The sequence below is a fragment of the Hordeum vulgare genome, chromosome 6H, assembly GCF_904849725.1.
Source record: "Hordeum vulgare subsp. vulgare chromosome 6H, MorexV3_pseudomolecules_assembly, whole genome shotgun sequence".
NCBI lineage: Eukaryota > Viridiplantae > Streptophyta > Magnoliopsida > Poales > Poaceae > Hordeum > Hordeum vulgare.
Window position 1 is genome coordinate 269,440,883 of NC_058523.1, and position 12,366 is coordinate 269,453,248.

Below are 12,366 nucleotides of genomic sequence, written 5' to 3' on the forward strand. Positions count from 1 at the left end.
GACGGTTTTGGTGGCACAAACGATCGACGCCGTATGAGCTTTCAACCAGTCCATCCCCAATATGAGATCAATGTTGGATGACTTTAGTAGGATGGGGTTGGCAAGGAATTCTAATCCTTCAATTTCAACTGGAACATGGGGGCAAACCGCAGAGGTTTGGCATTCGCCCCCAGGGGTGTTTACCACTATCGGGATGTTCATCTCTTCACTCCTAATGTCATGCATGTATGCAAAATTTTCCGACATGAAGGAATGCGATGCTCCTGTATCAAACAATACAGAAGCAGGTACTGAGTTAACGAGAAGTGTACCCATCACGGTAGCAGGCTGGTCTTGAGCTTGACCCACATCAATGTTGTTGGCCTGACCACGAACATAAGCTGGCTTAGTGTTGAAGTTGCGGTTCTGGTTGTTGCCACGGCCAGTTGCGGGAAGTGCCAGCTGATTCTGATTCTGCCTGCAGTCTCTAGCACGGTGACCTGGACGGCCACACTTGAAGTACAGCCCGTCCTCAGGACGGGAAGGAGGAACTCGAGGCGGTGGAGCTGGGAGCCTCGGCTGCCTAGGTGGTGGAGGAGGCAGGCGAGGTGCAGCATAGGACGGCCTCGGAGTAGGAGCAGGTGCATGGTACATGTTGTTGGGAATCCAGATCTTCCGCTTCTGTGCAGATGAGCCCGAAGATGAGCCCATGTCACGGTTGCGCTTGCTGCTATCTTTGTATTCCTGCAGACCGGTCTCAACCTGAATAGCCTTGTTCACGAGGGTGGCGAAGTCAGCATAGTCCTGAAGGAGGAGTGTCAGCTTGATATCAGGGTGGAGGCCTTCACGGAACTTTTCCTGCATGCGTGCATCAGTCGCAATGTCTTCTTCAGCATAGCGATATAATTCCAGAAATTCCCGCTGATAAGCATCCACAGTCTTGTTGCCCTGGACCAAGTTGCGGAACTCACGCTTCTTCCGGTCCATGATTCCCTGGGGAATGTATCGAGCACGGAAAGCAGCCTTGAACTCTGCCCAAGTGATGATAGTCCCATCGGGCTGAGAGCGCCTGTGGCTGTCCCACCATTGAGCAGCGGGACCCTTTAGAAAGTAGGCGGCAAAGTTGACATAGCTCGCCAGGGGCACATAGGCAGACTCTAGCTCATAAGAAATGTCACGGAGCCAGTCATCAGCATCAAGAGGCTGAGTTGAGCTGCGGTAGATCGCAGGGTTGAGACGGCAGAAGTCTTGCAGTGTCACGCCTTGTGGTTGGTTCATGTTCGGCCTTTGGAACTGATCCATGAGCCCTTGCATAAACTGACGGTTCAGCTCAAACTGTTGGATCATCCCTGCCATATACTCAGGAGGCGGGGGTGGTGCATCGTTGGCAGGGCCACGCGGGCGGCCAACTGGTCTAACCATCCTGTTAAATATTTAGCAGGGGTAGTTTAGCTTAAAGTAATTGAAAGGCATCGCACGCATTCATGACGTAATCAAGCATAATGAAAGGGAAATGCGATAGATACTCCATAGTAGTTGAGTTCGACATACAGACCCATACATAAGTTCGATTACAGACTAACGATTAAAAACTCGAAATTTGGCGATAGCCCGGACGCATTTGACGATACCCTGGATTCACTAGGCGGCGCGCAGGCACGCGGTGGAAGAGTACCAGAACGAGATGTAGCGATAAGGCTACATCAACGTCGGAGAGGACGATCGAATCCTGGTAGCTGGCGGTGATAGAAGGTAGGGACAGGACCCTGTGTCCCGTTGTGACTCTGGTGACGGTACCGCATCCAGTCGAGCAGCTGAGGTCCACGTGCAGGGGGTTCTACCCCCAACATCAGTCCACTCGAGAGCTGATGGTAGCTCTGTCCTGCTCGGCTCGCGGATGCGCATAGGTGGAACCCTCGGACAGTGTGATGGCTGCAGCTCTGTCAATGCGTCGTAAAGACGAGCGCGCGTAGCATACAACTCCACAGTCAGAGCTCGGAAAGCACGATCCATTGCCTCAGTGTACTACACCAGAATCCGCGTGTCGTACCGACGCGTCACGTAGGGGGCGCAGACAGCGACGTAGGAACGGTCGCCGCGCTCCCGAACGTCAGAAGCGTAGGCAGTGAGATCAGACCCAGTCTCATCCCCACCAGGAGCATGCGGGATGTATCTGAAAGGGCTCTCCTCCAGGTGAGGGTACGCTCCACGGAGACGGGTGATGGCGATGTAGGCCGCAGCATGGACGGCCATCTCGACCGACACTCCAATACCACAGAACACGTGGCCCTCGAGGGTCTCGCCGCCCCTCTGGTCGAAGATGCGAACCTCATCCTGGTACTGGTACTGGTTGTACTCGCGGAAATCCTCGAACACAGTGTACTCGGGGTACCAGCGATATCCCAGCCTGGTTAGGAGATCGACCAAAATGGTCGGGAACCCAGTCGTCTCAGTGGCCTGTGTCAGGCGCACGTGCTGTCTTGCGGGACGCATCTGAAAATAAGATTGACGGATGTCAATGACAGTGTGTGTAATACATATTCAGGAGAAAAAGAGTAGATAGTCCAGCGCTCCGGATTGATGTGATTCGAGAACCTAATGTTAGAGTTAGTAAAATCTTTGACCCGAAATAGAAGAGAGAGTAGAGCCCAGAGTATAGGAAAGGAGTAAAAGATACTAATACCACCCAATTGAGATGTGGGCCCGTAAGCCACAACATCAGTGTTAGTAAAGTTTTTCAAACACTAGACTCAACTTCGGCCAAGGAGTTGGAAAGGGGGCTACCTACAGGCAGTTGGCTCTGATACCAACTTGTGACGCCCTCGGCTTAATCGTACGCTAACCAAACACGCAATTGCGTACGATCAAACCCAAGGACTCATGGGAGGATATCACAACACAACACTAGACACAAATAAAATAACATCAGCTTCATATTACAAGCCAGGGGCCTCGAGGGCTAGAATACGAAAGCTCGATAAACACACGAGTCAGCGGAAGCAACAAATATCTGAGTACATACATAAAACAAGGGGTGCCTTAGAGAAGGCTAGCACAAAAGATACAACGATCGAACGAGGCGAGGCCTCCTGCCTGGGAACCTCCTAACTACTCCTGATCATCAGCGGCCTCCACGTAGTAGTAGGCACCGTCGGGGTAGCAGTCGTCGGTGGCGGGGACCTCCATCTCCTGGGCTTCATCATCTGGTCGCAGCAAACGGATCAAGGGGACAAGGGGGGAGCAAAGCAGCGGTAAGTACTCATCCGAAGTACTCGCAAGTCTTACATCAGAACTATTCTAATTATGCACCAGTATCAAAGAAGGGGGGGTTATATGTGGACTGACTGCAGCAATGCGAGAATAGAGAGAGAAGGCCTAGTCCTATCGAAGACTAGCATCTTCAGGGTCTTGCAGCAATAGACGAGAGTAGAACACGGGTAACACATTAATAGTCATATTGTTGCAGCAATATTAAAGTGAGGTCACGCCTAAAGATCCTCCCTTGACTCCCTGCGAGGAAGCAATCCCGAGGCAAACTAATTCCAGTTAAGTAACAATTGTAGTTGTAAAAGATCGGGGCACAACTCCAAGTCGTCCTGTAACCATGGACACGGCTATCCGAATAGTTAATTTTCATCCCTGCAAGGGTGCACCACATGTCCCGTCACGCTCGATAACACTCTGGCCGGACATACTTTTCTGGGTCCTGCCCGGCCTCGGAATATCGACACGTCGCAGCCCCACCTAAGACTAATCAGAGAGGCCAACCCGCCGGTCTAAATCCTAAGCACAAAGGGTTCATGGGCCCAGTTCCCCTTCACGCTCCTGCACGTGGCGTGGGCGGCCGACGTCAGTCCTAGCATCCCTTAATCACAAGCGCGATGCATCTCGGGACCACTCGGGCGCGCGCCGCTACACTGCTGGCATCTGAAAAGCTTCGGCTGATACCGCGACGCCGAGTACCCATAATTCTTCCCGCGTAGCCGGTTAGTGCGAAAAGGTCTCCGACCAACCCAGATCAAATACCCAAATCCATTAGCATTTTAATTAGGCCAGCAACACAGTCTCGCGGGAATCCACCCGTCTTACAACTAATCACCAAAGATCCCAGTAACATGGTCGAGTAACTGTGTGGTCGTAACATCGGGGGGGGGATCCGAGGTATCACCCTCGTTGGATTCCGAACGATGTACCCGTCAAGGTGGGCTTAGAGGAATCACCCTCGGGGGTCCCACACTCGCGGGGTTGCACGACAGGGGCGTCATCGGGAATGGTGGAAGAGGAATCACCCTCGATAACCACGACCGACTAGCTATACTATAGAGATATCATCAGGAGTACTTAGTGAGGTGTCACCCTCGGTACCCGACAGTATCCCTGTAGCGTCGTACAACGAAGGGGGGTGAATGTGCTGTGTCGGGTCTGGCTCGTCGATCAGAGATCGAGAATTGAAAACAAGCGGGGCAACTGATCTACGGGGTCAGAGGGGATGACTGCTCCACCTATACTAAGCAGGTTAAAAGTACAGGACTGAAAGTAGCAGTTCATCCAAAACAGGCTATGCATCAGATATAGGAGCTAACTACATCAGTAGCAAAATACTAATGCAAGCAGTAGGAAGAAAGACATAGGCGATATAGGAATGATCAAGGGGAGTTTGCTTGCCTTGCTGCTCTGCGGCAAAGGACTGATCGGCAGGGTCGTAGATGTACCCGGCAGCAGCGTCAGTCTCGGGGTCTACCGGTAAGAAGACGGGGAAGAAACAATAAATAATAGCACCGATGCAACACAAAACATGACATGGAAAAATGCAGGCTAGACATGAGCTAACGCAGCAACATCCGTCATAGACGGGTCGGAAGAATATCTGACGATATTTTCCGGGTCTCGGGCTACTACCGGTTATACTGGAAACGATGGAAAAGTTCCATGTTTGCTATGCTAGGGACGCGTGACAGATGAACGGACCGTGTATCCGGGTTCGTCTCGCTTTGCTGATCAACTTTCATGTTAAAATTATTTCGATCTGACTTACGGATTATTCTATATTAATTTTCAAAGTTTTATTAATTATTTAGGAATTAAAAAAAGATTTAAAAGATTTAATAAAATTCCATTATGACATCATCGCGATGTCATGCTGACATCAACGTTTGACCGGTCAACTGACCAGCGGGTCCCGAACGTTATAGGCACAAGTTTTTATTTAAGATTAAATATTAATTAATCAGATTAATTTAGTGGGGGACCCGCGTGTCATACTCTAATTATGTTAATTAATTATTTTAACTAAATATCTATTTATTTAAGAAAAACATTATTTTTAATATTTATATTAACTCTCGCGTGGGGCCTCCCTGTCATAGACAGCGGGTGCATTGGCCCCACCGGTAAGTGACCTAAGGCCAAATACACATTTTAAATCACAAATAAATAAACATACAAATGTCGTATCTCTCCACATGCCTATATACGCAAATACATACATAATACGGGTATCGAATACATACATACATACATACGGAATACAACATTTGATTTTATTTCTTTTTTCTCAAAAGCTCTCATCTCTCTCTCTGTTAACAGAGACAGAGAACTCACTTTGCTCCAACTCCACCTAGAAGAACCTAAACTTCAAATCCTCCTACCGGAGTCCACCGTCGACGGATCGAGGCCCCGTTTGCCGGAACGGAACCGGGACGGCGAGGAGATCGACACGGTGGGAGGAGCCCGAAGAGGGGCTCACCGACGGTGACGTGACGGCCCGGTGAAGCCGGAGTTCGCACGAAGGTGACGGTGGAGACGGCGTGGTTGCGGTGACGGTGACGGTGATGATGGTGGTGACGTGCCGGCGAGGGGGAGACGGTCGGATCCGGTCGGAACCGGTGAGTTGGTGATGTCTCCCTGCCCGGTCCCTCCCGGACCGAGCGGAAGATGGCCGGCGGGGGCCGGGGCTCGCCGCGGGGAGGAGGAGGCCGAGGGGCGGCCGGGGCTCGCCGCGGGAAGAGGGGGCCGAGGGGAAGGAGGCCGGCGCGGGGAGGCGAGGAGGCAGTGAGGGGCGGGGCCGCCGGGGGAGGAGAGGAGCCGTGGGGGGGGGGGCGGCTCGCCGGCGTGGTGGGGTGGCTCGGTGGAGAAGCTCGCCGGTGGGAGGCAGGGGAGGCGCCGCCGGGGGTGAGGGGGATGAGGGGCCGCCGGGGTAGGGGGCGGTGGAGGGAGAAGGCCGGCGGGGGAGGATCTGGGAGGGGAGGCGAGGTGGAGAGGAGGGGGGCGACGGGGTGGGATCTGGCGGTTCGTGGGGGAGGGAGTGTCGGTGGGGAGGAGAGGTTCGTGGGGGGCAGGAGGCGCGGGGGGGGGGGGGGGGGGCTGGCGTCGTGGGGTGGGGCCCCCCACGAGGGGGCGGGCTGGCGGCGGCGTGGGAAAAGGAGGGAGTAGCGAGGGGAGGAGGCGGCGGCTCCGAGGGGGATTAGGGTTGCGGGATGGAGGTGGGGGCCGGCTGGGCCTTGAGCCCAGTTGGGCCAGGGGGGGTGGGTTGCTTTCCCTTTTTTTTGATTTGTTTTTATTTTGTTTTACCTTTTTCCCTTTTCTTTTTATTAATCCTTTCTTTCAGTTTTCTTTCTTTCTTTTATCATTATTATTTCTTTAATACTTTCCTTTTATATATATATATATATCCTTTTAATACTTGTAATGAACCGATAAAGTGCTTCCCTTTGCTTTCAAATCATCGATCCGGACAGACGCGATCCACGCAGGTCTGTGATGGGAATTCGATGACGTGGCATCATTAGCGGTTGATCACTGTAGCTTAATTACAATCACTACTGTAGCAAAAGTCGAGGATGTCACAGATAATTAGCCCATTTAGCTCCAAAAAGACATAATTAGGTAATTTAGCTCCAACAAGAGGAGAAGAGGAGAAGAAATAGGAAAAATGAAAAGAAAGAAGAAGAAGAATAAGAAGGAGAAGAAGAGAAGAAGGAGAAGGAGGAGGAGGAGGAGAAGGAGAAGTCCAAGGACCTTCTAGTCCTTCTCCTCCTCATCCTTCTCCTCCTTCTCCTCCTTCTTCTTGATTTCTTCTTCTTCTCCTCCTCCTCCTCCTCTTTGTTCTCCTCTTTCATATTATCCTTGTTTTAATTTCCCCAACAATGACATAATTAGCCCATTTAGCTCCAAAATACCATAATAAGCTCAAAATGGCATAAGAACCTTGGTTAGCTCATGAATATTATATACTTAGCTTGTTTTCCTCTAAAATGGGATAATTAACACATTTAGCTGCAAAAAGACATAATTAGGTAATTTAGCTCCAACAAGCGGAGAAGAGGAGAAGAAATAGGCAAAATGAAAAGAAAGAACAATAAGAAGAAGAAGAGAAGAGAAGAAGGAGAAGGAGGAGGAGGAGGAGGAGAAGGAGAAGGCCAAGGACCTTCTAGTCCTTCTCCTCATCCTCCTTTTCCTGCTTCTCCGCCTTCTTCTTGATTTCTTCTTCTTCTCCTCCTCCTCCTCTTTCTTCTTCTCTTTCATATTATCCTTGCTTTAATTTCCCCAACAATGACATAATTACCCATTTAGCTCCAAAATACCATAATAAGCTCAAAATGGCATAAGAACCTTGTTTAGCTCATGAATATTATATACTTAGCTTGTTTTTCTCTAAAATGGGATAATTAGCCCATTTAGCTCCAAAAAGACATAATTAGGTAATTTAGGTCCAACAAGAGGAGAAGAGGAGAAGAAATAGGAAAAATGAAAAGAAAGAAGAAGAAGAAGAAGAAGAAGAGAAGAAGAAGAAGGAGGAGGAGGAGGAGCAGAAGGAGAAGGCCAAGGACCTTCTAATCCTTCTCCTCCTCCTCCTTCTCCTCCTTCTTCTTGATTTCTTCTTCTTCTCCTCCTCCTCCTCTTTCTTCTCCTCTTTCATATTATCCTTGCTTTAATTTCCCCAACAATGACATAATTAGCCCATTTAGCTCCAAAATACCATAATAAGCTCAAAATGCCATAAGAACCTTGGTTAGCTCATGAATACTATATACTTAGCTTGTTTTCCTCTAGAATGGGATAATTAACCCATTTAGCTGCAAAAAGACATAATTAGGTAATTTAGCTCCAACAAGCGGAGAAGAGGAGAAGAAATAGGCAAAATGAAAAGAAAGAAGAAGAAGAAGAAGAAGAGAAGAGAAGAAGGAGAAGGAGGAGGAGGAGGAGGAGAAGGAGAAGGCCAAGGACCTTCTAGTCCTTCTCCTCCTCCTCCTTCCCCTCCTTCTCCTCCTTCTTCTTGATTTCTTCTTCTTCTCCTCCTCCTCGTCTTTCTTCTCCTATTTCATATTATCCTTGCTTTAATTTCCCCAACAATGACATAATTACCCATTTACTTCCAAAATACCATAATAAGCTCAAAATGGCATAAGAACCTTGTGTAGCTCATGAATATTATATACTTAGCTTGTTTTCCTCTAAAATGGGATAATTAGCCCATTTAGCTCCAAAAAGACATAATTAGGTAATTTAGGTCCAACAAGAGGAGAAGAGGAGAAGAAATAGGAAAAATGAAATGAAAGAAGAAGAAGATGAAGAAGAAGAAGAAGAGAAGAAGGAGAAGGAGGAGGAGTGGGAGGAGAAGGAGAAGGCCAAGGACCTTCTAATCCTTCTCCTCCTCCTCCTTCTCCTCCTTCTTCTTGATTTCTTCTTCTTCTCCTCCTCCTCCTCTTTCTTCTCCTCTTTCATATTATCCTTGCTTTAATTTCCCCAACAATGACATAATTACCCATTTAGCTCCAAAATACCATAATAAGCTCAAAATGCCATAAGAACCTTGGTTAGCTCATGAATATTATATACTTAGCTTGTTTTCCTCTAGAATGGGATAATTAACCCATTTAGCTGCAAAAAGACATAATTAGGTAATTTAGCTCCAACAAGCGGAGAAGAGCAGAAGAAATAGGCAAAATGAAAAGAAAGAAGAAGAAGAAGAAGAAGAGAAGAGAAGAAGGAGAAGGAGGAGGAGGAGGAGGAGGAGAAGGAGAAGGCAAAGGACCTTCTAGTCCTTCTCCTCCTCCTCCTTCCCCTCCTTCTCCTCCTTCTTCTTGATTTCTTCTTCTTCTCCTCCTCCTCGTCTTTCTTCTCCTATTTCATATTATCCTTGCTTTAATTTCCCCAACAATGACATAATTACCCATTTACTTCCAAAATACCATAATAAGCTCAAAATGGCATAAGAACCTTGTTTAGCTCATGAATATTATATACTTAGCTTGTTTTCCTCTAAAATGGGATAATTAGCCCATTTAGCTCCTAAAAGACATAATTAGGTAATTTAGCTCCAACAAGAGGAGAAGAGGAGAAGAAATAGGAAAAATGAAAAGAAAGAAGAAGAAGATGAAGAAGAAGAAGAAGAGAAGAAGGAGAAGGAGGAGGAGTAGGAGGAGAAGGAGAAGGCCAAGGACCTTCTAATCCTTCTCCTCCTCCTCCTTCTCCTCCTTCTTCTTGATTTCTTCTTCTTCTCCTCCTCCTCCTCTTTCTTCTCCTCTTTCATATTATCCTTGCTTTAATTTCCCCAACAATGACATAATTATCCCATTTAGCTCCAAAATACCATAATAAGCTCAAAATGCCATAAGAACCTTGGTTATCTCATGAATACTATATACTTAGCTTGTTTTCCTCTAGAATGGGATAATTAACCCATTTAGCTGCAAAAAGACATAATTAGGTAATTTAGCTCCAACAAGCGGAGAAGAGGAGAAGAAATAGGCAAAATGAAAAGAAAGAAGAAGAAGAAGAAGAAGAGAAGAGAAGAAGGAGAAGGAGGAGGAGGAGGAGGAGAAGGAGAAGGCCAAGGACCTTCTAGTCCTTCTCCTCCTCCTCCTTCCCCTCCTTCTCCTCCTTCTTCTTGATTTCTTCTTCTTCTCCTCCTCCTCGTCTTTCTTCTCCTATTTCATATTATCCTTGCTTTAATTTCCCCAACAATGACATAATTACCCATTTAGCTCCAAAATACCATAATAAGCTCAAAATGGCATAAGAACCTTGTTTAGCTCATGAATATTATATACTTAGCTTGTTTTCCTCTAAAATGGGATAATTAGCCCATTTAGCTCCAAAAAGGCATAATTAGGTAATTTAGCTCCAACAAGAGGAGAAGAGGAGAAGAAATAGGCAAAATGAAAAGGAAGAAGAAGAAGAAGAAGAAGAGAAGAGAAGAAGGAGAAGGAGGAGGAGGAGGAGGAGAAGGAGAAGGCCAAGGACCTTCTAGTCCTTCTCCTCCTCCTCCTTCCCCTCCTTCTCCTCATTCTTCTTGATTTCTTCTTCTTCTCCTCCTCCTCGTCTTTCTTCTCCTATTTCATATTATTCTTGCTTTAATTTCCCCAACAATGACATAATTACCCATTTAGCTCCAAAATACCATAATAAGCTCAAAATGGCATAAGAACCTTGTTTAGCTCATGAATATTATATACTTAGCTTGTTTTCCTCTAAAATGGGATAATTAACCCATTTAGCTGCAAAAAGACATAATTAGGTAATTTAGCTCCAACAAGAGGAGAAGAGGAGAAGAAATAGGCAAAATGAAAAGAAAGAAGAAGAAGAAGAGAAGAGAAGAAGGAGAAGGAAGAGGAGGAGGAGGAGAAGGAGAAGGCCAAGGACCTTCTAGTCCTTCTCCTCCTCCTCCTTCTCCTCCTTCTTCTTGATTTATTCTTATTCTCCTCCTCCTCCTATTTCTTCTCCTATTTCATATTATCCTTGCTTTAATTTCCCCAACAATGACATAATTAGCCCATTTAGCTCCAAAATACCATAATAATCTCAAAATGGCATAAGAACCTTGGTTAGCTCATGAATATTATATACTTACCTTGTTTTCCTCTAAAATGGGATAATTAACCCATTTAGCTCCAAAAAGACATAATTAGGTAATTTAGCTCTAAAAAGAGGAGAAGAGGAGAAGAAATAGGCAAAATGAAAAGAAAGAAGAATAAGAAGAAGAAGAAGAGAAGAAGGAGAAGGAGGAGGAGGAGGAGGAGGAGGAGGAGAAGGCCAAGGACCTTCTAGTCCTTCTCCTCCTTCTACTCCTTCTTAATTTCTTCTTCTTCTTCTCCTCCTCCTCTTTCTTCTCCTCTTTCATATTATCCTTGCTTTAATTTCCCCAACAATGACATAATTAGCCCATTTAGCTCAAAAATACCATAATAAGCTCAAAATGGAATAAGAACCATGTTTATCTCATGAATATTATATACTTAGCTTATTTTCCTCTAAAATGGGATAATGAAACCCATTTAGCTCCAAAAAGACATAACTAGGAAATTTAGCTCCAACAAGATGAGAAGAGGAGAAGAAATAGGCAAAATGAAAATAAAGAAGAAGAAGAAGAAGAAGAGAAGAAGGAGAACGAGGAGGAGGAGGAGGAGGAGAAGGAGAAGGCAAAGGACCTTCTATTCCTTCTCCTCCTCCTCATTCTCCTCCTTCTCATCCTTCTTGATTTCTTCTTCTTCTCCTCCTCCTCCTCTTTCTTCTCCTCTTTCATATTATCCTTGCTTTAACTTCCCCAACAATGACATAATTAGCCCATTTAGCTCCAAAATACCATAATAAGCTCAAAATGGCATAAGAACCTTGGTTAGCTCATGAATATTATATACTTAGCTTGTTTTCCTCTAAAATGGGATAATTAACCCATTTAGCTCCAAAAAGACATAATTAGGTAATTTAGCTCCAACAAGAGGAGAAGAGGAGAAGAAATAGGCAAAATGAAAAGAAAAAGAAGAAGAAGAAGAAGAGAAGAGAAGAAGGAGAAGGAGGAGGAGGAGGAGGAGAAGGAGAAGGCCACCGACCTTCTAGTCCTTCTCCTCCTCCTCCTTCTCCTCCTTCTCCTCCTTCTTCTTGATTTCTTCTTCTTCTCCTCCTCCTCTTTCTTCTCTCTTTCATATTATCCTTGCTTTAATTTCCACAAAAATGACATAGTTAGCCCATTTAGCTCCAAAATACCATAATAAGCTCAAAATGGCATAAGAACCTTGGTTAGCTCATGAATATTATATACTCAGCTTGTTTTCCTATAAAATGGGATAGTTAACCCATTTAGCTGCAAAAAGACATAATTAGGTAATTTAGCTCCAACAAGAGGAGAAGAGGAGAAGAAATAGGCAAAATGAAAAGAAAGAAGAAGAAGAAGAGAAGAGAAGAAGGAGAAGGAGGAGGAGGAGGAGGAGAAGGAGAAGGCCAAGGACCTTCTAGTCCTTCTCCTCCTCCTCCTTCTCCTCCTTCTTCTTGATTTATTCTTCTTCTCCTCCTCCTTCTCTTTCTTCTCCTATTTCATATTATCCTTGCTTTAATTTCCCCAATAATGACATAATAACCCATTTAGCTCCAAAATACCATAATAAGCTC